The 25,263-nt window shown below is 43.6% G+C and overlaps 1 protein-coding gene across 4 annotated transcripts in view; it reads left to right on the plus strand.

Annotated features, from left to right (window-relative positions):
- Positions 1 to 2,858: 2,858 nt before the first annotated feature.
- The window catches only part of EYA2 (EYA transcriptional coactivator and phosphatase 2), an 82,293-nt gene continuing 59,888 nt past the window's right edge, over positions 2,859 to 25,263 (plus strand). For 2 of the 4 annotated variants that reach the window (XM_017822675.1, XM_017822678.1), the window contains exon 1: positions 3,716 to 3,769. The gene's annotated coding sequence lies outside the window, so the exon portion shown is untranslated. Of the gene's footprint in view, positions 2,893 to 3,715; positions 3,770 to 7,237; positions 7,293 to 25,263 lie in introns of those variants that run through there. The other 2 variants (XM_017822676.1, XM_017822677.1) reach the window with 2 other exon arrangements.

A 25,263-nucleotide genomic window follows, 5' to 3' on the forward strand; every position in this document is an offset into this window, starting at 1 on the left:
AAATGCATTGCCTTTAAATTCTTACACTTTGTAAAGCGATTTCTGACTCAGGGTGTTCCGATGCTTGGGGTTAACCATATTCAGTACCCTAATAAATCCTCTATGCCCTTTTTGAGAACTTCTCACCTTGGTTTGTGCCAGACGGTGGCATCACATCTCAACTGTCAGGGTGGATGGTGAAGCTCAGTATTGGCTCATTTCTTGTTTTTAAAAGAGAAACCAGTTGTTTGTACTGATGCAGCTCTGTTCATTTTGATGACGAGGTCAACAGCAGAATACTGGTAATACTTCCTTAAGGGAAATACACTTTCCATAGTAGCTAAAATCTGGGGTCTAGCCTCTCACCACCTCCTCAGAGAGGCTGTGTGGCTGTAGGCTCTCCCACACTATGGGATAAGCTCTCTGGATCCCATACTCTGGCAGAAGGTTGTTCCCCATGTGCCCTAAGGAAAAGGTGTGGGCTGGCTGCTCAGGACCCCAGGGCTGCCCAAGAGGACCATTAGCTCCTAAATCTGCCCAGGACACTGTCACCCAGCCCCGTGATTTGGAGCACTTCCATTTGGTGAACATGTGGAGCTTTCTGCACCATTCCCATTTATTCTTTCAGTATGGGAATAAGCACAGAGGAACAAGTCAAGCAAACCCCCTTCTAAACCTGCCTTGGTTTTGGACCAAAAAAATTCCACTGCTCTGAGAAATCCCTGGCATTATATGCCTGCTGATGTCCCAGTTTGATGAAATAGAGACTTTTATCAAGCCAACTACTAGGACTTGCTTTTACTCTCTCATCTTGCAGCCTGTACCCCGTGCACCCCAACACATAATCTCATCTGTGAGGCAGAAACCATTTTCTTACCTCACTTTTCTAAATGGCTTTTAAGATCTGCAGGTATTTTGCTGAATACTAACAATGATGAAAATACTTAAAATTCCTAATTGAAAACATATCCTTTACCTTCCTCTTTGCACCCTTTCCCCACTACGCCCTTATCTGCTTTTCTAAATATTGCATACAATGTTTTCAGTAAATAAAAAGGATATTAGTGTAGACAAATAGTGTTTACTTACCAGCTCAAGAAAGGTGTTTCTGGCACCAATTCACAGCTTACTCACAACTCACAAAAATTACTTATACTGAAAGGGACAAGGAGTGTCTTTTTGTGTGCAGGGTGCTGTACAAACAATGAGGTCCTGGTCCCTGCCTGGCTTGCTGTGGCATTACCACAAACAATACTAATTCTTAAATACCTGCCTGACTTTAAGCACTTAAGTAAATAATTGTATTGATTGTTGTAGGACTATTCACATGCATAAAACTAAGCATATATTCAAATATGTTGTGAAATAAGGGTCGGGTGAATTTTGCAAGCAAGGCATTTTTAGATGATTAGTATATATGAACTTACTTGTTAAGACCAGCTTCAAAAGGAGCTAATGTGGCAATCAGGCTTTTGGGCAGGGCAGCTGGGGGGAAAGGAAAAGATTTATTTTCAAGATGGATCTAAGGACTTTCTTGTGCTTCTGAGACTCCTCACCAGAACCACAATTACAGGTGAGAAAGGCAGCAAGGAAGTCCCCCCAACCACTGATTGCTCAGAGTTTAATGTGAGAGCAGTGTAAACTCAGAACTGCAGATAATCCGTGGGGAAATCAGGGGGTTAGTGCCGAGAACTGATGGGGAATAACAACTGAAAGAGCTTTGGTTTTTCTAGGCTGGCGGGAGGTAGCTCATGCTAGGAAGCCTGCCAGCTCCAAACTGATGCTGGGAGCTTTGTCTCCTTTGGATTGTAGGAACACACTTTGCAGTCAAACTGATCTGAGAGATTTTGATAGTAAAAACAGCTGTCTCGTTGCAATGATGTTTTTGTTCCATTGTCAAAATTTTGAGTTAAATCCATGAGTGGGCTGCAGCTTGTTCAAACCCTGAACTCAACACCCTTTGTGCTCCTTTGGCTTTTCCACTGCGGTTCATGGGATATCTCCTTCCTGAGGAAAGGGCTAGGTGTAATAAAAGGCGTCGGGGCGAGGACTTGCAGGTCTCCTCCGATGCTTCCCCAGTGCTGGAGAGACAGAACTGGAGAGCTGAGCTCTGCCCCAGGCTGGTGAGAAGGGGGGAATGAGGAGGAAGAGCAGTGTGTGGAAATGAAACGCTCCAGTGCTGCTGTGGCCAGGCTGCATCCCCAGCGAGCAGGTATGCCAGGGGGAGTGGGCAGCTGTGTGGTGCCTGAGTGGGGCTGAGGCTGGCAGGGGCAGGGTGAAGCTGTGTGAGTGTTGCACAGCACAAGGGGATGCCTGGAGGGTGCACGTGGTGGGAGGCCCCAGCCCCATCTCCCCAGCATGAGCCATCTGTTGCCCCTCTCTTGGACGTGTGGAAAGGCAGATGACACACCTGAAAAAGGCACCCAACACATGAGGCAGAAGCAGAAGTCCCCCCAAGGTGCCTAAACCAGAGACTGCCTCTGGTTTTGTGCTGACATGGGAGATGGGGCAGCACCTCTTTATGGCCACAGATCCAGTCTGTCTCCCCGGGGGAGATCAGTTATAGGCAGGATCACACGGGGGGCTTTCACCCTCCGGGGAGCCAGGAGCTGTGTGATGCTTTGAGTTTGTGAGTGCAAAGGGGTGGCTTGTGTGAGTGAAACTGTTCCTGCAGCTCTGCAGAACCTATGGCTCTGTGGCACCGTGTAAGAAAAGCAGACGTCAACAAGAGCCCTTCTTTTAAAACTGATACTTAAAAATTGTCACTAGAGATCCGTAACACGACGACCGTAGCGAGAGCGCCTGTTTTCACGGAAGCGGAGCCTAGAGACGAGCTGGTATTCGCATGGCATTCGCGGGTCCAACTTTTACACCGCGAATCTCTTTTAAGGACTCGCAGCTCGACGTGCGCCGGTAGCACCGACAGACACACCCCCCCACCCATCCCCAGACCCGCAGCTCCGGCGAGCGCGCCCAGCGCGTACCTGCCGCCGGTGCGAACGCTGCCCCCCGGCCACCGCCCGCCCGCGGCGGCTCCGCTCTGCCCCCGGCCCGAGGGGCGCGGGCGGCTCCGCCACAACCCCGGGGGGCTGCCGGGCTGCCCGGGGAGCCGCGGGAGGCTCCTCCTCCGCGCCGGCCCCGCGCAGCGCTGCGGGGCGCCGGGAGCGCGCCGCGGCCCCACGCGTGCGGTAGGTGCGGGGCCGGGCCGGTCCCCCCGACGGCGGCAGCGCCGGGGGGGCGGGAGAGCGGGTGTTCCGGGCAATCAACAGGTCGGGTGAGCCGCGTAAGAACCGCGTGTGCCGCCGGCCCGGCCGTGGCTGCGCTGCCCGCGGGAGGCGCGGCGGGCACCGGGGGTGCGGGTGCGGGTGCGGAGGTGGGTGGGTGGGGTGGGCGCAGCGCGGGCGCGGAGCCGCCGCCCCGCTCCGCTCCCCTCCGCGGGCACGCGCGCTCGCCTCGCACATGCTCACTGCGCCCGCGGCGGGAGCGCGCACTCGGCGGCGGGAGCGCGCCCCGGGCAGCGCCGCGGCTCCGCCGGTGAGTGGGGCCGGGGGTGTCACCGCGCCCGCGGCGGGACCGGCGGATGCGCTGCCGCTGCTCCGCGGCTGCTGCTCCGCAGGTGTGAAAACGCCTCCTCCGCGGGTGGCGGGGGGTGCGCGGAGCGGGGCGTTCGCCCCCGGAGCCCGTCGGGGGTCGGCGGAGGCTCGGGCGCTCCGCGGGCGCGGAGCGGCTCTGGCGGAGCGCGGCGCCGGGGGTGTCCTGCGTGCGGAGTCGCGACCGAGAACTAGCAGAGGTAGTTAATTGCTGCGCCGCGTGCCGTTTGGTTTTTACCTTAAACCCAGCCTCGCTTATTAATTACTTTAAAAGCCGAAGCGTGCGTTTAAGTAGAATGAGTTACTGCGCTTCCCGCGGCTGCTTCTGCGAGGAAAAACTTGTATGTGATTTATGCAGTTTAAGTAAACTTTTTTGAGTGTTAAATTGTGCTTGAGCCCAGTGAATGGCCTCTGAAGGAAATTATTCATGATATACAGCTACTGTTGTGCAGACGTTTCAAATAATGAAATATTCTGTTGTGTGAAGTTGTGATTGCTAAAATACATATGGTGAACCAATAAACAGTTTATTGGTCTATATCAGATATTAACAGAAATTTTGTGCAGCGCAGTATCAAATTCACATGTCCCTGAGCGCTGTTAAAGGCAGTGGCAGGAATGGTTTATTGTTTAGTCTGTCTTGTGGACTTCATTAATTTACTGAAATTTCTTATCTCTGCAATGCCATCCATAGAAGGGTTACACCTCCCCCCCTCCAGTTTATTGAGAAAGCATGTCTAAATTTCTTTCTGCCTGTCCCCATCTGTGTGTATTAGAGCAATCTGGTCCCCAAAAGATGACATATATTTAAACTAGTGGTTCTGTGTCTAAACTAATGCTCCTTAGATACTTTCATACATTTGGTGTTGCATTGTTTTGCTATTTGTTGCTACATTCAGGATAAATTCTTTATCCTCACCCTTTTTTACATGAATGAACTGTTTCTATTCCTACACAAAGCTGTATTTTTATTTCTACTTTGAAATTCAAGGCATTGTGTGGCCTCAAATGCAACACATGCGAGTAGGAAAGACTTGCAGTACAAATACCTTGAAAATAATCAGTGCTCGTAGCTTTGGAGACATTCCAGAAACTTTTTCAGCGTGTTTTGAAAATTCACTTGAAATGGCACAGCACCTGATAAGTTGCTTTAATTATTCTAACTTAAAATTCTTAAATTAAAAAAAAATCCAAATGCATGGTGTAAAATTGAATTGTGAAGTTGAGTCAAATTGTCCCACGTAATTCTCGTGCCTCTTCTGCTCATCCACCAACAGGACAAAACATTTGGCTAACTAACAAGCAGTGTACGCTTTTGGTTTTAGGCTCATCGACTTGTTTTGCTTTGCTTTGTTTAGCCCACTCCCCTCAGCTCATTTTCTTTTAAAATACTCCATAAAGGCATGGATTCCCATGACTCGCTAATCTTATCACCATTATTTGGCTGAAATGTTTGAAACGGGGCTCCTGTTTCAAATATCTCCCAACCTCGGCAGTCTTGGATTTCATTAGGAAAGCTTCATTAGGGAGAAATAAAAAATGTTGCTGATAATTCCCCCTCCAACAATAAGCCCCATTTTGGACTCCACAGTGTGCACGGGCACGCCCTGAATTACGAGAAGGAATTAAACCCAGGTATTCCCACAAAGAACTTGATCTCAGTATCACTTAAAGAGTCTCCTGTGTCGCTGTGTTGTTGTGCGTAGCTGGTTGATGTGCTCTTTTTTTTTTTTTTCCCTGAAAACATAATAATTTAAGTATTAATCCTGCAAAGATTAGTTGCATGTTTAACTTCCAGCCTGCAAGGCATCACGGTGGCTGTATTTGTGTGTCAGTGTGTGTATGTACACACTGCTGACAAAGAAAACAATTAAAGACGTTGGTAATTTTCTGCTGTCTTCCCAACTGTTATTTATGATGTGCAGTAGTAAAACAGCTATTCTGAAATCAGCTATAATTCTCTTCAGTAAGATTTGTTTCTTCTGTGCCAAATTTTGCAGTAACCAGATGGTCTTGAGGTGTCTTCAGCCGGAGAACAAGCATGAACAGTGCTGAAGACTAATTATTCCTTGCAGTAAATTCCTTCTGCAATAAATTCACAGGTTGTTAGACCTAATCTGTGGAAATGATTGTTAAGATTGCTTAGGCAGTGAAAAATGCTTTTATAAATTCGTGAAAACTAGCAGAAGTTCTTAGGATGCTAAGAAAATATTTTTGAGTTAATTTTGCCTTGCCGGGGTAACTTTTATTCGGGACAAACTGTTAAATGAGGTTGCAAATTCAAATCCTTTTTATAAGGCATGGAACGCTGCAGTTTTAATATGAATATTTTAAATATATCATGTAAGTGGAAGGCTCATTTGGTAGATCAAATGGGGAAATCTCATTCTCTGTTTCCAGTGTGTAGTTAGTTACCCTGTACATGTGTATTTTTCACAGCAGTAGCAATATAAACTTGATTAGTGCATGGTGGAGTCTCCTGGACTAACAATCAAGTTCTTTTCATTAAATTTCACACTGTACTGCCTGGGACAGAAAAACAGTTATACCAGGAAGGAACAGAAAATATATTAAGAGTTATAAACAATGGCATATACAAAAGTAAAGCCATTCAGGCTTTAAATACATCTTGCTTTTCAGTGGCTTAATTTGGTAAAAAGTACAAGATTTATTTTTCTTTTTTTAATGTATATCTACTTGAAAAAAAAAAGATATAAGTATTCACTTTGATATGAAGAGGGAGAACTTGTCAAATCTCTTTCCTTCCTTTTTTTAAGGCCAGAAGGACCATCCTTATTGGGACTGTTCATTAAGAGATCTCATCACAAAAGAATTGTTCGTGGCAGTCAAATTCTTAAAACAATACTCCATCTTTATTTGCAGATCTTAACTCGAGTAATGATGTTTAACAAACACCTTGTTTTAATCAGGTGAGGATAAGCCCCTCAATTAGGATGCAAATAATTGCTCACCTCGATTGGATCATTTGGGGCCTGGAGGTGCTGCCATTTCTTGGTAGTTTTGGTGCTGCCAGAGGTTTGAAGCTGGAGAGAGGAGAAAGTGGGAATGAGGATTTAGGACTCTGCAGTCATCGTGCAAAATATTTTTTTTTTATCATGGCGTTCAAAACCTGATCCAGTTCCCTTCTTCATCAAGCTGTTCAGTTGTTCTTGATTTACTGCTGCAAGAGGTGTGAGAGGAAAATTGGATCCAAAATAGTGTTCACTGCAGAGCTGGTTCCAGCGAGCGTGTCACAGAGTGAATATTTAATTAAAAATAGCCAAACCTCTTTTTTCACTCAGTCTTTCTGCTTGGGCTTTAATTATGTATTTGAATTATTTCAAAGGTGTGTAAAATGAGATGAGAAAGATTACACGGGCATAATCCTTCCCATTTAAAATTATTTGTCTGCAGCTGCCTAAGTCCTGGCATTAGGGAGTCACATAATAAACATGTTTATTTAACATCAGCGTTATCTGTTAGATTGTACATGGTTCATTAACATGGAGAGAATACTTTTTGTTTAATAGTGTGTGGGAGCTGCCAGAGGTCAGAAGAGGTTGTTTGCCTGAAGTCGAGATGGCATCTTGGCTTTGCTCTCCTTCTGTTTGTCACCTCTGCTGTGCGCGGGAAACGCTTCATTAGTGCCGGGCTGGGGGATTTTTCCCTCGTGTTTGCGTAGAGGGGCTCTGTGGAAAGCCAGAAGTCTGCTGCAGGGCTGTGGTAAGGTTTATGGGGAGTTTTTAAGGAAGGTTTGTTGTAACTTGCAGAGGGTTGTTTTAGTTGGGGTTCGATTAGAAAAGGCGGCTTGGAAAGGATGGAGCGGGAGGGGAGCGCGGGACACCACGGGGTGCCCGCAGAGAGTGGGGGTGTCGTGGAGAACTGGGGCATGGGAGGGTCTGAGGGCTTGGGAAATGGAGAGCAGTTTGTGTGCCAGTGAAATAACGTTCTGTTGGTGTGGCTGGGTCAGAGTTGGCCTCAGAACAGCTGGACCTGGTGGTGATGCTGGGCTGAGATGGGAGAGGTGGCACCTCGTCTGCAGGATCGGGCCCTTCTTCCTCCGTTAGGCTCGTGGGGTGTTCTCGTCCTCCTGTTGATTAGGAATGTGCTTGGATATAAAAAAACTATATAAAGGACACTGGAAATACAGAAGTAACCATGGTCTCGAGTTTGAAAAGGTTACTTGAAACGTTTTAATATGATTTGTGTATAGGAGCTAATAGCCATGCACTGCACGCAGTGTTGGGAGAGATGTACACACACATCTCTATACACAATTTTAATTTTTATTTCAGCTTTCTGAATGTTTCTGACAAGGCAGTGAATTTCTCCAGCCTGATTTGGATGGTGGGGGCTCTTTGGTCTTCTTGTGCCTTTGAGGGAGAAGATAATTTGAATTTTTATTAGAAAAAAAAATAGAAAATTAACTTCTATGATTTTTATCAAGCAAGGACGTCAGGCAGATAATAACCAAAAGGTGTTGAATAAAATGAGCATTACTGTAGAGTTCAAAGTGCTGTGGCAGATACAGTGTGAGTGAAATGTACCACAAATGTGCAGTTTTTTAAAAGCACGACAGTAAAAATAGAAAGGCTTAAAAAAAATAAACTGAACTTCTGTGTTGATTATAAGTTGTAGCCGAAGCCATCTGAAGGCCTGGATATTATTTTTAAAAAGCCAGCAAAACAGCTATTTCTAAAAAAATAGTAGGCTCCCTCAGAAGGGGAGAAAGAGAACAAAAAGAAGTGTTATCTTGGAGGAGGGAATGTCTGGTGTGGGGTTTTTTCCTTTGAATTATTTTCAACAAGTACTTACTCTGTTCTGTATTTTTAAGAAATTATGTGGACAGCAATTTTGTTTCTTTACCAAGGCAGTGAAAACACCAAGAATCCTTTTTATAATTTGGAAAGAATGTCAAAAGAATGAAGTAGTTAAACCTAAGTGTATTAGATCATACGCCTTAAATGCATAAATAAGCATAGCTGCAATCACAGAAACCAATGTTAAAACCACCAGGAAAACTCACCCACAAACCGTAATGACTTAAAGGGAATGACCTCAGCCATTGTGAAATTTGTGCCTATTTGTTGACTGACATTTATTTGGTAGAGGCAGGGTGCGTGTTTCGTTGGGGTGTGGGGTTTTGTTGTTTGTAAGACTGCTGGGGTTTTTTTTCTGTTGTTGCTGCCAGGTTCGAATACAAAGAGCGAAAATAGGATTGAGGCCGGGAGAGCCTGGATATGATTTGGGCGATTTGAAAAGCAGGTGAAGGGTTTGTTATTGATGCACAGAGACCGGTGGAAACGTACTGAAGTTTGTTGTTCAGATGTTAGAAACTTCCCTGATGATAGCCCACTTCTAACCTATTCCCAGCTGGTTCCCTCTTAAGGAAATGAAGGTTTAAAGTATTTGGTTACGAACCTGAGATTTCTTCACGTCCGTGTCTTTGCGTGAGTGCTGCATGAAATGCTGGTGTCATTCATCTCCCCTCTGCTTTTTGGAGAGGAAATTGATGCTCGGTAGAACCTCGACTTGCCTTTGCTGCAGCACCACTTAATAACTCAGGGAAATGGAAGTCTTGAATTATTTCAACAATAATAAGACTTCTTCGGGAATGTTTTTACATAAACCAGCGCTACAAACTGCAAGCTTGGCCAGAGCCACGTCTCTCTGCAAACAGGTTTTCTCTCTGCTGCCTGCTCCTGGCTGTGGGCTCCTGCTTTTCTGGGTTGCAAAATTAAAGAAGTTCCAGATTCAATTGCCCTTTCTTAGATGTGCAGAAAGGTTTAAGAAAATGGGTAAGTTCGTGCTGTTTGGTTGGACGCCTGACTCGAGGTGCTCGGTCTTGTCCTGCAGAAATTCTCACTTGCCACCCCTGCTTTCGAGAAGGAAAGCAGCCCAGCTAAATAAATAAATAATGCCAAATAAAAAGAGTTATTTAATACTAGTCAGCCCAGGTAGTAACTGGTTAAACCACAGAGAGTTGATGCCTCTCTCTGTGCTGGGAAGGGCAGACTTCAAGGAGAAACTCAACCAGAGCAGGAAAGTTTGGTACTTCCAAACAAAGACGAGGGGACGTGGGGCGAATTTCTTAAACTCAGCAAATGCCTTAAAAACTAGAAATGCCTCTAGGATTACTCAGGCACCCACAAGAAACAGTGAGGGGAAAGTGGGGCAGGCATCTGAAATGTTTTTGTTTTTTAGATAGGTTGGGTAAGCAAAGCAGTCTGGGGGCCCCAGTTATTTACAGCTCTGTCTGTGCACCACGCAGAGAGGCTCATCAGCTGTGTCTGAAAGACAAGTTTGGCATCTATTGCGAATCGTGGCTTTTGATGGCACATTTCATTCGTCTGTTTGCCCTGTGATTGTCCTGCAGCTACTTGGAAATAACTTTGATCAGTTTTGAATATAGATCTGTATCTGTTTTGATTCCCCCTGGTACTGCTCTTCTGTGCTCAGTTACCATCCTTTGAGTTTATTTGTAACTATCTGACAATTCTTTGATTCTAAGTCAAGTCAAAATGTATTTACAAAATACTTTCAGTAAATGTTGACAATGTGTACTTCAGTTTTGTAAATGATGTAAATTTATTATTTTTCTCCATTACTGTGGCTGAAACAACACAAAATCTTGTCTAGAATTGAGCAATACTTTTTATTTGAAAAAGATTGTTTTTTCCACCCTTTAACAAACTAAAAAGCACCATTTTTTTTCTGAAACATGACACATTTTTAAGTAAAACATGCGAATGTTCTATTCACTGTATCCAAATTTTCCCTTTTTTTTTTTTTTTGTAGGCTGACTTTATTTTTTGGGGGTATATAAAGCCATGGTTTTTGCTAGCTTACATTTGTAAGTGCTATGCTAGTGCTACTCCTCTCCACTGAGATAGTTAGGAGTAAGTCAGTCTTTATGCTCTTCTCCTTCTTTGTGTTTAACTATAGGTTCCAGATAATTTCACTCAAATGAGGGTTGGACCCTTATTGAGTGGGAGCAGTTTTAAATCTTCTGTGCTTGTTGCACAAGTGCATTTTTAGTTTTATTGGTTTTTTGGTTTTCTCTATAAATCACAGCGTGGTTATGTGCTGCCAGTGCCAGTCCAACTGATTTCTTCAGTGCCTGAGCCTTGCAAAATGGGAGTGGGAGTCAACATCTTTCTGTGCTATCCACGCTCAAAGGCCCGCTTGCAACTCGGGCAAAGGTTTTCAGCAGCAGTTAAAAAAGCTGACAAATCCCAAGGGTGTGGGAAGGTCTCTGAGAGGGAGGTACTGCAGCCCCTGCAGTGCCAGGGGATGTAAGTCCTGCACTGGAACCCCTTTGCAGTGGTGTGACTTAGTCCTTGGTCTCACACCTCCTCTGACCTCGTGTGTTGGTGGAGTTCAGTGTGCAGCGGGAAAATAAGGCAGGCGCCAATTTTCTTTTTATTTATTGAAATAAAGTTAGGGGATGGTCACTCTGTTTAGCCATAGTAGCCTGTTGTGTAAATATCTACTTTAGAGGAATCTTGGTTTTAATGAAATTCATTTATCTCTGAATAAGAGGCAAACTTAGGTCTCTGACCTAAAATACATAATCATTCAGCAATGCTGTAACCACATGTAACCCTGGCAGTGTAAGATTATCTTCTGTGTGACCACTTGGACAGACCTTTGCTGTCTCTCCTCAAAATGGCTTTGTCCTCTTCAATCTCTTCACCTGAAAACTCCTGAGTTGTGGTTTGCAGGAAGGCATATTCAGCCTGTTATGTGTGATTTCATTTTGTTTGTTTGGCAACCATCCTTCCCATTCCCTGCAGCAGATGAATATAATTTGGGGAAGAGAAATGGATGGGGAGGGGGACTAAGGAAGCCAGCTGAGTCTTCTGAAAAATATTTGAGACGCAGCAAAACTTCTGGGCTATATTAGTTTTGAAACACCACTTATGCACCCCTCTGCAAATTAGGGGTGGGGTGTGGAGACAAATGTTTGATTTCTAATTGAAAGTAGTAAAGGATGCTGCTGCTAAAAGTCAGATGCACTGATGCTGAAGCCTGATACTCCCCTTTTTAAAGCCCAGTGCTTCTCCTTCCCCCGGTCCCCCCTGCCACAGATCAGGATTATTCAATCACAACAGCGGTTTAACCATCTCTGTGGTGGAGCAGGATGGTTGCTTAACGATGCACAGAAGCATCGTGCCCTGGTTTAGGACAGGAAGTGGAAAATGAATATTGTTTTGAACTTGAACTTTGTAAGCAGACAGAAAGTAATTATCGGGGCCGGAACTCCCCTGGGAGAGGCGGGGGAGTGATGCTCTGGGCTTGTCAGAAACACTGTGGGATCTTAAATATCTAGTAGTGTTTAACGTTCTGGTTTTACATTTCTGCTTTTTAATTGATCTTCTGCTCCTCTCTTTCCTTGGCAAACAGAAGAGGAACCAGTTGGATGTAGACTTCGTGTGCTGTATTTATTGATAGGCAACCTCCCGCCCTCCCTTTGCTGGTGGGGCAGGACTCTTAAATTTCTGTCTTGATCCTGGTGTTACTTTCAGTTGTAAAATGAACCTTTTTGCTGCTGGGTTACTTAATGGACCTATTATAATATGGAAAATTAACTTAATTGATGACTAAGAGCACTTAATGGTATGTGAAGCCAGTTAATCAGAAGCTGTAAGCCACTTGTGTAGTATTTAGCTTTAAACTATGGAGGTTTATCTGTCTTGTAAAGTAGAAAGCCCCATTGAAATGACACAAAATCTGCATAGATGTGAAGTTAATATTTTGAGTATCAACTTTTTAATCATATATTACTATTAAAATATTACCACTTTGTAGAAAAAAAAATGAAAAAGGTAAATCTCTGCCTCCACTGAATGTTTTGCTGTATTTGAGTGGCCTGTGACTTCAGTGAGCTGCTTAAGTGGTTTTTTGGTGGGTTTTTTTGTCTCTATTTTGGCTATTACTTTACAAGTTCTTCAAACAAGAATAGTCAGTGCAAGATTTGACCTTTTCTTACAGACTATCTGTGGTATCTTCTGTAGTTTTTTAAATGCTGTTCCCTATAAAGATAATTAAACAAAGAAGGGAAAATATTTTTTTGTTGACTTCTACCTATGGTAGGCACATGGGTTTTGTTCTCAAAAAGGAATAATTCCATATTTTAGAAATACCATTTAAAGTGTGAAAGTAAAACTACATTAATTCTCAAAGTAAAATTAAATACGTGCTATTTATGACAAAATGACCCTGACTATGTTCACGAGACTACTTTAATCTTACATTAATATGGTTGTGGGATACCTTATTCGTGATGAAGTTTTAAAGGTAGTAAAATTAAGTCACTTTAAAAGAAAATTATGTGATGATTTATTGTAGCAGAGTAGGTGAAATTCCTCTAGAGATTTTAATATCTTCCACCTGGTATAGAAATGAAAAGAAAATATTCTTTAGCTGGTGACTAATTTGTCACTAATACCCAGGGGTTCCTTCATTACAATGCAAAGATGTCAGTTTTAAGAGAAACGTACAGTGAAAAAACCAAGTGCAACTTCCTGTTGGAGACAGTTACAAAAAAGGGGGAAAATAAAGGGCTGGAAAGCAGCCGGAGCGGTGAGAAGGAAAGCTCTAAAGCTATCAATCAGGGCAAAGTGCTCGGGGAAGGATTTTACCTGCAGGCTTCAGTGGAATTCATTAGGACACGTTGGAGGAGGAAAGTCACTCGATAGGACTCCAGAGGAGGAGCTCTGACACGCAGCAATGCCCAGGCTGGCGCTCGGTTCTCCTCCGATCTGCACGTACTGCATCCTGCTGATTGCTGGAGGAGGAACTGTGTTTTTTAAAAATAAAAAAAGTCACACTCAGCTCACTGATGGCTTTTATACTTGATCACAATGTTAAATGAATTGAATCCGAGACTCACAGTTCAGATGAAGAAGCTTCCAGAGGTTCTCTGCGGCTGCTGGCAGCTCCAACCTGCCAGCAGAGATCACGGTGTCTCTGCCACATCAGGGGCTTGACGAGTCATTTTTCCCAACAGAAAACTACTCCAGTGTCCAGTTGCTTGTGTGGTGTCATCACTTTGCCTTTTGCTGCAGTAACACGAGTTTGACTCTGCCCCTGTCCTTCCAGTACTGCCATTCCCAACAGCTCGGTGTGAGGAGGGGGAGCAGGAGCCGTCACAGTGCCAGAGCAGAGTGGAGGAAGGATTTCTGCCTCCCTTAAGAAACAAGTTGCTGACCCTGCAGCAGCAGAGGTCTTGCTTCTTGAGGGCTTTCTGCTTTACTCTTCCCCTAAGTTTAGTACAACCCCAGAAGCTGCTCAGGAGGTGTGTTCTCAGCAGATGTCTGTGGCAGTGGAGATGATTCCGTGTTAGGAGCGCAGTGATGGTGGAGATTTGGGAGGGAGAAGTCAGTACTGCACCAAACAACGTACATGTGGGGAACAACACGCACAACAGCTTTGTGGTGAAGGGGGTTATGTCACAGGGGAAGCCCTGGCGTGCCCTGCAGACTCCAGGCCGTGCTAACACAGCTCTGGTTCTTGCTGGCGAGTAAGATTTGATCTCAGCTGTTCTGTGGTTAATTGGAGAAAAGGAAGATTTTTATGTTCTGTCAAAAGCAGGTTATTGGAAAGGAAGTTCATGGGGTTTGCTACATTTCTTTCAGCTACAGGGTGTTCTTCAGTCAGAGCTCTGAGGTGAATAAGAAACACTTTTGCAGGTGTGGTGGGTTGACCTTGGCTGGATGGAAACAGCCAGGGCAGCGATCTGGAGTGATTGCACATCCCGTCCAGCAGGAACTGCTGCCAGTTTTAGAACCTTGTATGACAGGGAAGGATAGGGAAGGGTGACACAGAAGGTCAGTCAGCCTCGCTTGTCCTGCCTCCCACCTGAGGCAAGAGACCTGAGAGCTAAAATTAGATCCACTTCTTCAGAAGGCTCTGAGTTGATGGAAAAGGTCTGTTTGGGCATCTTGTGAGCACAAGTGATACTGGATGAAAAAGTGAACTTGTACTTTGCTGATATTTGAAGACTTGCTTTTGGTGGAAAATAATCTAATTGCACTTGTATAGTAACATGTGGCTGCATGTGTTGTCTTTTACGTGAAAGCCTGAACCAGGGACACATTTTTTGCATGGTCAGGATCTTACATTTCCTAGGTCTGTTTTGTTAAGAGTGGTTTTTTGATTTTAAGCTGCCTGTAAATTTAACTGCTCTGAATATGGGAAAGGCTGCTGTAGGGCACCTGTCCTCCTCCCTGTCTCTCCAGAGGCCAAGTCTCTTATAAGTTTGGGGTTTTTTGCCTGTATTCTATTAATATTCATATATAAAGTGTAGAAACGAGTGAGATGGTCTTGCCATCAAATGCTGATGAACAGCAGTCAGCTCAGGACAGAGCTCTATATGAGCATTTTTATGCTTAACCTGAGAAGGCAAAGTCTTGCCCCAAAATATTGTCTGCTGCTCTACAAAGAAGCTGTCAGTCTTTCATTAATCATTCAGTGGTCTTTTAATTACACAGTAAACAAAACCAACCGAGGCTGCTTGCAGGCAGTTCTCTTTTGCTCAACACCTCATGGAGAACTTGGTTTGAAACCCAATCTAGCGAGGTGCTGCCTCCCCCAGCAGACTCCTGTTAATGGCCCAGCTGTCCCCTTAATGAAAGGGTTTTGTTGTGCCAACAAGATGCTCTCTGTCTTTCCTCAAGTGGATGCTCTTTGTGTTGGTGCAAACACCATAACCAGAAGAAGTAGCATGGAACCTGCAATCCTGTGGTCTCTGGAACTCAAAATTCTGTGATCATTCTTGGCATGTGCCCTTTAAGTTTCGTGTGTGCTGGGGTTTTTTTCAGCGTCACTGAAAATCAAGCTCCGAGTTGTGTCATGGGGGGTTTTTTTGGAGTGTCTGAAATGGCTGATGCACCCTTGTGACCTTTGGAAGCACAGTTTGGTTTGTGTTCTGCAAATTAAACGTTAGTAAAGGAGAAATAGCTGGGATGTGACTTGCTGAGGTGTTTTTCACATGGTCCCCTGACAGCGCTTTGATGTTGGTGTATTAGTTCTGCAAAAGGGAAGCTGGAGTTTAGTTGCCAAAATTTGACTTCCTTCACTTGAGGAGAGCTGACAGAGTATAGGTATGCTTTGCCCTGAAGTCTTACCCTAGAAGTCACACAGCAGTTCCCAACACTGTAAATTTGAAGATTTCCAGGCTCACTTAAGTGCTGTCAACCAAGGCTTGTGTTCAGTCTTAAGCATTTTTCACTTCAGTTACGAGAGCCCAAAATAATCAGCTCTTGGAAAGGAAGCTGTGTTATCCTGACCTGAGTTTAAAAGAAATATTTCTCCCAGATTGCAAATGTCCGAAATACGCCGCTCGAATTTGTTCTGCTGAATGTTAACTCTCAGTGGTGAAGGTGACTGTGAAGATAATTTCCATGGTTAGTTGTGTGCATGATTCATGTGTGTTTTATTCTCATTTCAATTTCTTGCCAGCCTTATATTTTTGTATTGCTGTGAATCTGTGAGTGTGTATTTCGAGGCAGCACTTGTGGAGTGATGGCCACCAGCTCTCATCTTTCATGAACATGCTTAAGTGCATTTTTGATCTGAGGATTTTGACTCTCCAGATTCTGGCAGATACAGATTGCTTTTTTTATACAAGAGTGATATGATCCAGTTGTCCAGAAAAACCATTGCATGGAGGAAAGAACCATTTTAGAGCTTTCTCCAGCTCAAAAATGCTTGCAGGTACCCTGTAGCCAACCACTGTTTTCAGTGATCCTAAATATCAGTGAACAATCTCCTACCAGTTCCTAAATGCTATTTAATTTTCTAGGTATCTAGTAGAGTTTTTGGGCTGGTTTTAACTGCAGTAGATGACTACCAAGGTGTAAGCATGACATGAAGTAAACCCCCAAAGTAGTTTGATACCTCTGCCAATGGGAAAGTGCTGTAAATACCTATAGTAGATATCAAAACTTACAGACTCAAAAGTGTGCACAAGAGTGTAGTTTATGGATTAGGTGGGGTGGGCATAGTCCTCAAAGCCATGTTAAAATAATCTGTTTGCCAGTTAACATTAAAATAGTAAAAATGGTGCCAACTTCAACTGTCTTGGATTATTTAATTGTAATCCTGTGTTTACAGGGAAGTACAGGGAGCTGTCACCTAAGCAGGGGAGTAATTTGGGCAGAGTGTCTTCCTTGGCATAGAACTGCAGTCACTTCCCTGTGAGAAGTGGGACCCTCCTTAAGCAGTTGTGTTGATAGATTGTAGGTGTGGTTTCCAGACTGGATTAATCTGACTGAGGGCTGTGTCCTCCTCAGCCTGGCTGCGTGTTCCTGTCTCCTCCTCTGTGTTGGTGCCTTTGGACGTGCTGCAAACTGGATCAACTCCCTGATCCAGCTGAGGGGAAAAAAAAAAAAAGGCGTGTTGGTCAGGCTTGGAACAGATTTGTGTCACTGCAGGAGCTTTGGCTGGGCAGGGGCTGGGGCAGGGCTGCATCTTTGCTCAGCAGTAAACTCTCTGCATGTTTACAATCATTAGAACCAAACCAAATCCTGAGATAAATGATGATGCACTTCTGCCATTACCCTTGATAACTTCCAGGCAACAGTTTGGGAAAGAAGTCAGTCTACAAGGTGTAGTTGTTGAGGATTGATCAGCTTAATACTTTAGGCTTAATACATTTTTTTCATGTTCCTCTTTTATTTATGCACTTAATTTATAAAATTTCAACCCTCACCTGGCTTGAACTTCTGACAAAATGTGCCAAGTCCTGTCCTGCTCCCTCACCTGGTTCCCAAGGGCACTTTTAGGTAGATATTTTTGAAATGTGCATCTTAAGCACATTCCAGGGAGGGTTCAGAGCAAGATGTGGAGTTTACTGCTGCTTTTTTTATAACAGTCAGAGAAGGTAGAGGAGTGTTGTGGTTATGTATTGAATGATAAGAGTTCTTGCCCTAGTTGTAGGAAGGCCAGGATGGATTTCCTCCAGGTGCATATTATGTGTGACATCCTTAGTGTATAATAGTAACACACTGATGCTGATTTAATTCCCCTTTGGAACCTTGTCAGAAGTGACTTGCCCAAAATCTAAAACCATGTTAGTAGGACAGTGATGAAAACCAGGAATCCTTAATTTCTGGGTTTCTGAAGTCATTGGTGCATTACCTACTTAAAGACCTCGCTGAAATGAGCTACAGCAATCCCAGTTTTTTATTTGCAGTTTGGAAATTGTATTTTAAAATAGCCTTAACTCTTCCTTTAAGTGGGGTTGCTGAGATCGACTGACGAACTATTTTAATTACTGAATGTAGATTACATATATACAAGAAACACTTCTCTCTGACAAAAGCATATTATATCTTGGCTCTCACTACTAACCAGCTCAACTTAAATTTCACAGCTTGCTGCCAACAGCTGCCTTACAATGACACAGTACTCATAATAAATGAAATTTCATGAAAAAGAAAAATGAAAACTTTGTTCCAGCTGGATTGTAAAGGCAGTTGGAGCATTTCTATCCTGCATGTAAAGCTGCCATCCACATAAACATTGCAAATTACTTTTTCATTTTTAATAATCAGGATCAGACCTTTTCTTATTATGGAGGCAAACACGAGGTATTAGAACCACACAGTTTCATTCGAAGTCCATTACTTATTGAACCCTGTCCAGGGTGAAGTGTTTGGAGTGTTTTGGGAGAAACTCACCTTCCAGTTTCAGGTTTTCAGGTTTCTGGCAGCCTTGGCTGAAGACCCCAAGAGGAGCAGCCCTGCTCTGGCCCTGCCTGGTGGCGCTCGGAGGGGCTTCAGTGACATCCTTGGCTCTTGGAGCTGTTGCTGTGTGCTGTTGAAAGCCCTGCAGCTGGTGAGTGCCTGCCCTGGCTACCAACGGGAATCTCAGTTGAATTATCACACCCCCTCCCTGCACATGGAAGAGATTAATTCTCACAGCCACAAACAGAATGAGCGCTTTGTACTTGGTACCATAATGTAAGTTCATGCTGAAATACAGTGCCAGTAACCAAGTCCTTCACCAATAAATTCACAGTTCTAATAACCATGTGTTTTTACAGCATCCTGATCCCAGAGGATCAAAGAAACATTGATTTATTTAGCTTTGGGTCCCATCCCCTGTTGTTCTCGCTCCTTCCCCCTTGCTCCCCATGAGCTGAAAAGAGCCATGGATGAGATGAAACCCAACTGGTGGTGTGCAGTCCACAGCAGGGAGGGACACTTTGCAAAGCCACAGAAAAGAACATTTTAGCCAGTAGAAGTGACAGGCACTATTGAGGGCAGACAGAACAAAACCACCAAAGCCTGCTTTGGCCAGGGGTCAACATCAACCTGTCTAAACTTCTTTAGAGTTCTTTGTTGATGATAAATGGATTAAAAGTTTAAAAATTCGACGCTTAAGAAAATTACCCTGCGTACAACTTCGCTGCTGTACAGGAAAGTTTATTAAAGACAGAACTGATCTTTCCAAAACCTGGCTGAGGATGCAACTAGCAGTGTTAGTTCAAGACACTGAAGTTGAGAAGTGTTGGCATGAGTTCCTGATGGAGGTATGTATTACCAGCAGCAAAATGTGTGACCTTTAGTTAGGAAAAGGTGAATAATGCTCTCAAGGAGCATCACTACCCTACACCTGAGCTGTACCTCTGTAAAGGCCCCTTGTCCTGGTGCAAGTGTGTGCTCAGACGTTGTGTAACATCTCTCCCTGGGGGCTGTTGGGATTTTTACCTTGAGGGTTTCCAGAGTTGTAGGACTGGTTGATGTTCTTTATCAAAAGGCAAACTCAACACCAGAAGTTTCCCAAAAACTTAACAAAACTCTTCAGCATGCAGTACTGAAATGACTTTGCAAACAGGAGTTTTATTGTTCAGACAGTATTTGGTGCTTGTTGATTACAGCAGCAGGTAGAGATCCAAAACCAGTGTGAATGTAGATGTCATAAAGTGCTTCTTGCCTCAGAATATTTATTTCTCATGACCAGAGATAAAACAGTGTGGACACAAGATACAAATTGACATGATTGTTTTGTTACGAAATAAACCAAATGTTTGGGGTTTGCCTCTGAATTATAAAGCCTTAGGAAACCTTAATAATTCCTAGTGGCTGAATTCTATTTTGAAGCCTACAAATCCTGCTTCTGACTTAAAAAAAAAAAATGTTTAAAAAAGAACCTGCAGCTGAGTAGCTGCATCTTTCACTGTTTAAAATGTTTTTCCATCCCATCTCAGACAACTGCAGTGAAGTAGGTTGTGTGCAGGCCTGGGGGTCTGTCAGAACTGACAGTTGTTCAGGGAAAAAAAAATTGATACACTGAACAAAAACCCTGTCAGCAATTGGAGAAAATCCTATTCTGGCATAATTCTTACTTCCAGATATTTCTCTTGTTGGACAATATTGTCACCTTGAGCTGTGCTTTGTTTGCATGTTTATTGCTGCCTGGGCTCTATAAAGTAGAGATTGCAGCCAGTCCTTGAAGCAGCATAAATTTTTGTTAGTAGCAAGAGTCAGAAAGTGTTTTGGGGAGGGATGGAGAGATGGCATGTTTTTATGTTCAAGACTGTGTTTCTTAGGAAAGAGAAGGTCCAAAAACATTTGCTGCAAAAACATCTCTACTTTGTGTCTTTGTGGAGGAGAATGGCAGAATTATGTACATAGGTCTGGTTCTAGAGGGAGAATAATTATTGGAAGTATTTAAAAATAGGAATGATTGAATATCTAAAACTGTTCCTGACATGTAGTACAAACCTTTTTTTGACATTTGATCTATACTGTTCATAGATCTTTTATATACACAGAGGGATTTACTGCTTTGTGATCAAGCTACTGAAGAAAAACGTTGTCCTTTTACTCACTGGGGATGACTGTAACAAATTAAAATGGTTTCCCATTAGCCTCCCCTACTTTGCTGAACCACTTAAAATTACTTTGGACTTTGCCCTTGTCCGACCTCCTCACCTTTGCTCCAACATTTCTGCTTCCAGGAGTGCAGCAGTGTTGGTCCTGGAGCCTTGCTCCTGTGATTGAAGTTCCAGCTCACTCCAGGCTGGAAGCAGAGAACCAAGGCAGAGCCCAGAGTCAAAAGAAATGTTTAGTTTTAAAAGCCTCGTGCTCAGCAGGTGCTCTCTGCCATCACAGACTGAGGGAGTGCCAGGAGCTAATTGCAGCTTGATTGCATGCATATTTTTCAGTAAGATTGTGTGCATGCAGATGAAGGTAGGTTGTTTTAGTCTGGGGTGGGTTTTTTTGGATTTTTTTTTTTTTTATTGCTCCTGTGAGGTTTCTGTGGAAATAATGGCTTTACCAGGTTGTGGACAGAACTGCAGAGTTGAAACAACCAAACTTGAGGCTTGTCTGAGCACAGAAGTACGTTTAAATAAGGATATGTAAAGTTCCCTCTTTCTCCTGTTTGTTAAATACAACCAGAGTTACACTGATTTACAAAACAAACTGCAGGCTTCAAACTGCTTTTTTTGGTCATATGCACAAGTGTTGTTTTATGACTGATAGTGCCCTCGTGCTAAATGCACACACATTAATCAGTTATGATCAAGTAAAAAGAAAGCCAGGACAGGTATTAGGTGGTAGATATGCAGTGTCATTCTCAGTTATGATAGGAATGGAAGGGCTGCATTTCTTACCAAGTTCCCAAATCTTGTTTCCTCCTGCCTGTTGCTTCTTTTTGTGTTCAGGTTCTAAATTTAGGTGTTATACTTCTTGCTGGCTTGGAATAGTAACTTGGAGGTGATGTGAGATTGTCCTAGTGCAGTATCATAATCTGGAGAGCTTTAGGGAAGATGCCACACTTGGAACAGGGCAGAGAAATACATGGCATTGCTGAGGCAGTTCTTTGAGGTATTTCAGTGATGTAAATGTGCTTGAGGAATGAAGAGAGGAATAGTGATAGGACTGAGGCTTTTTACCAATATAAAAATCACTTGTTTACATGTAGAAGTCTGACCAGACTGACTCGTTTCTGTGCCAGGAAAGCATTCGGGGCAGGCTCAGAATGACCCCAAGTTTGTGGTGTACAGGGTGGTTGAAACATCTGACACTGGAGGCACTGCAAGTGGAAGATCCCTCTGGCTCACCCTGGGCATGCACACCCTGATAGATGGCTTATTAACGCTTACAAATCAATGCTTTATTTTATAGACAATGAAGCTGGATAGAGCTGCAGTTATTTCTCAGCACAACCATACTGGAGACAAGTAAATGCACTAAGGGAGAGAGTTAACTCACCCTTTGGGAGCACAGCACCATTGTGGGGAGGTGGCAACAGAAAAACAAATGCAAATGGCAGTCAGCAAAGGTATTTTGCAGTAGCCTACTTTTATTCAGGAAAAGTTCCCAAACTGTCCTATCAATTCCCACTATTCCAGTTTTGAGGTATTTTTGTTAAGCAAGGGCCAACTTGTCAGAACAACAACAAAAAAACCAAACCCATAAGGGTTCTTGGCTGGTCAGAGTGACGACCTCACATCTGAAATATTTTCAGCTCTCTGTGATTATTCCACATAGGTAAAAACAACTGATAGTCTTCATAAATGTGGAGAATAAGCACAGGGAAACACAAGCTGACTGCAAATGTTGCTTGAAGAAGAAAAACATATCCTGTGTGTCATTGATCAAAGTCATAAAATCATACCTGGGGGCAGTTGGGTACCACTGGTGTCTTCTGGTCTAGAGGATGCTGGGACTGGGGTAACTGGGGGGTTATTGTGAGTGTCAGGTGCATTGTACAGCATAGGCAGTGTCTGGCAAAGAAATGAGAAAAACTATTGAAGTTTCTGAGACTATATTTGGAATTCCTACTCATGTATTTTGAGCCATTGGGGTGCCAAGGGCAATATTGTGAGCAGTTGAAAAAGGGAAACATGTTCCCTAGTTTTGCAGTTGCCGGTGTGCACTTGCATCCTGGGAGGAAAGCAGACCAAGCAGAGTGTTTGCCCAGTGAGGCTTGTCTCTGTTCCAAAGCACACTCTGGGCTTTTTGCATATGAAAGTATGCAAGAATTCATAATCTGACTCTCTGTATTATTTGTGTGTGTGCATAACCTGCAGTTCATTACAGAAATCCATGCTGCAGCTCTGCCTCTGCACTGTCTGGAGTGAGGTGGGGTTGAGAATGGCCTTAGGAATTGCAAGAGGCTTCATACAAAACCACCAGCTTGAAAGAGCTTATCGCTGGTGAGAGAAGGATCTCTGGCATTTCATAAATCATCAGCAGAACTAACATGCTGTTTGGAGATTTGTATCATTAGCAAATTAATCATGTTCAGGAACACTCCCGTAGCAATGTTGGATGAGACACTGGCTGTGCAACACCTCCCTGCCAAATAAACTGCAGGGAGAGGAGCCTGGGGATGGAATGGGGGGTGGAGAGGAGAAGCCAGGCTCAGCTTTCACATTTACCTCAGTGTTGTCCTTGATAGCAGTCTTTAAAAATACCAGTCTTTAAAAATATTTAAACAAAATGACAGTGAAAAGCTTCTTAGCACCTTGCCTTGCTATTGGCAGAATATGAGGATGGACTGATTTGTGGTTCTGATACCTTTAGTTTCTGTCCCCATGAAAAGTATCCCCAGAAGTCTTCTTGGCTGCCTCCCAGGTCTGTACCAGCTCTGCTGTCCTCCAGCCCTGGAGTGCACATGGTCATCAGGCTGCTCTAATGCTGGGGAGAGTGGAGATGGAAGGAGGTGCCACAGGAAAACCCCCTTTTGGAATGAAGTTCCCCTGAAGTTCCACCCACCTGAGAACTGGTGTCAAAAACCATAGAGCTTTTCTTGGCACAGACTCGAAGTTTTGGTGTAACTGAGGGTAATTTTGCCAGCCTTTTTAGAATTTCATTTATATGCTCAGTTATTAATAGATTCATGCGGTATTCACCTAACTCTGTTTTTCCCTTGAATTCACTGAACTTCAAATTTGAATTCTAAACCCAATTAGCAGTATTTGCCATGCGCTGCAGTCTCAAATACTTAGAGATGAGTTTCCATACAGCTAATGATGCTGTTTATATCGCTGCTTCTCTGATGTTATCTCCTCTTCCCCTTAAAAACTAAACATATACCAGGAAACAAAAAAGTCTTGGGCTATTAAGTCTTGCCAGTTTTCAGTTGCTGGTTGTTACCTGTAAATTCAGTTCCATAGCAATGCAAAAGACCAACAGAACCACTGTGTATCTAGCTATTTGGTAAACTTACTTGTATATAGCCTTTATTTGGCTTTTTCCTTTGACTGCTCTTTTTTATGAACCAAACTGGAAAACTGGAATGCTTCCTCTAGGAAGCAAGGTGACTAACTTCAGCATCCTGGAGTCAGGAGGGTATTTTGGGTGTTGCCATACATTGCATTTGTCTAGAGACCACCACTGCTCATTCAGTGTTCTGCTATAAGTCAGATAACTGTAGTTATACCCACGGTATAAATCTGCTGTGCTTCCAGACAGCTGTTAGATTAGTTCTCTCAGTTCTTCTGCTGTGCCAGTGGAGGCCAGCAAGTTTCAGATTTAAATGCTTTTTAATGCTTTGTACAGCGCTGGACACATTTTATGGAGCTGAGTAGGAGATATGCTATATTCTGCTTAATAAACTACTCTTTAAAATATCCATGATTCAGCTGCTTGCATGGAAAAATGTGTGCTTAGCTCTGAGAAAAATCTTAACTCTTACAGCCCTCGGTGTCAGGCTGGTTTGCTTAAAACCAGGACTTTAGCTTAAGGTGTATGGACATGCTTTTCAAAGTATTTTTCCCCACATATTTACTGGCAAAGTGGTGTGTGACAGGACAAGGAAAAAGTTGCCTTTTTCAGTTAGATGTTGTTAACCTTTCCCCAGCAGGCCAGCAACTCAAGTTCTTGGGGGCAGTCCCCAGGAATTAGAGGGAAATAGGTGGAGTGTAATTCCAGCAGAAACTTATTTTGTTTGTTTATGAATTGTTTTGAAAGTTTTTGTGGGGTTTGTTTGTTTGTTTTCTTATCCAGTGCACAGAAAGGAACAGACGTTGTGTTTTTCAGTAGTACTCCATAACATTTCAAAAGGCTTTTCTCAGGCCCCTGTCCCAGGAGCTTTTTACTTTTGTGTCACACGTTCTTCTGATTTTGTGTTATCTTCTCACTGATTTTTGTCTTTCCAAGCTTCCACCCTGCTGACACTTGCACATGGGCACTGAGGAAGTCGTTCCTAGACCAGTTTTAGAGGTGGAGGTTCTGGCACAGGTGAATTGTAGTTTGGGATCTTTGCACCCATTTACTCTGCAGCATCTGTTGCTGAAAATGCACCCTATTAACCTTCAGGAACTGTTTTAGAAGGGAAGGATGCAGGATTTTAAGATGTTAGATGATCCCCTGTATTCATTTGTGGAGAGAAGCTGAATTAAGCGAGGCTGGTTCTCTTAATTGCGGCGTTTCAATTCCACGCTTGTTTGCAGCTGAACTGAGTGAATTCAGTTGCTGGGCTCCCAAAGAATCAGAATCCTCCCAGCAGGCACACAGGCAGTCTTTGTGATGACAGGCTGTAAAACCAGCAGCTGTCCAGGGGTTAGCAGATTGGTTATGCTTCATGTGAACATGTGAGAACAGAGGATGCACGACATACCTGCACCTATTGCTGCAGGGGAGGAACACACCAACTGGGGTGAAGTGACTGGGGTAGGAGAGTTACACAGCCACATGTGAATTAAAGGGAGAATTTAACCATGCAAAAG

This window comes from Lepidothrix coronata, unplaced genomic scaffold (genome assembly GCF_001604755.1).
Source record: "Lepidothrix coronata isolate B3197 unplaced genomic scaffold, Lepidothrix_coronata-1.0 Scaffold99, whole genome shotgun sequence".
Classification (NCBI taxonomy): domain Eukaryota; kingdom Metazoa; phylum Chordata; class Aves; order Passeriformes; family Pipridae; genus Lepidothrix; species Lepidothrix coronata.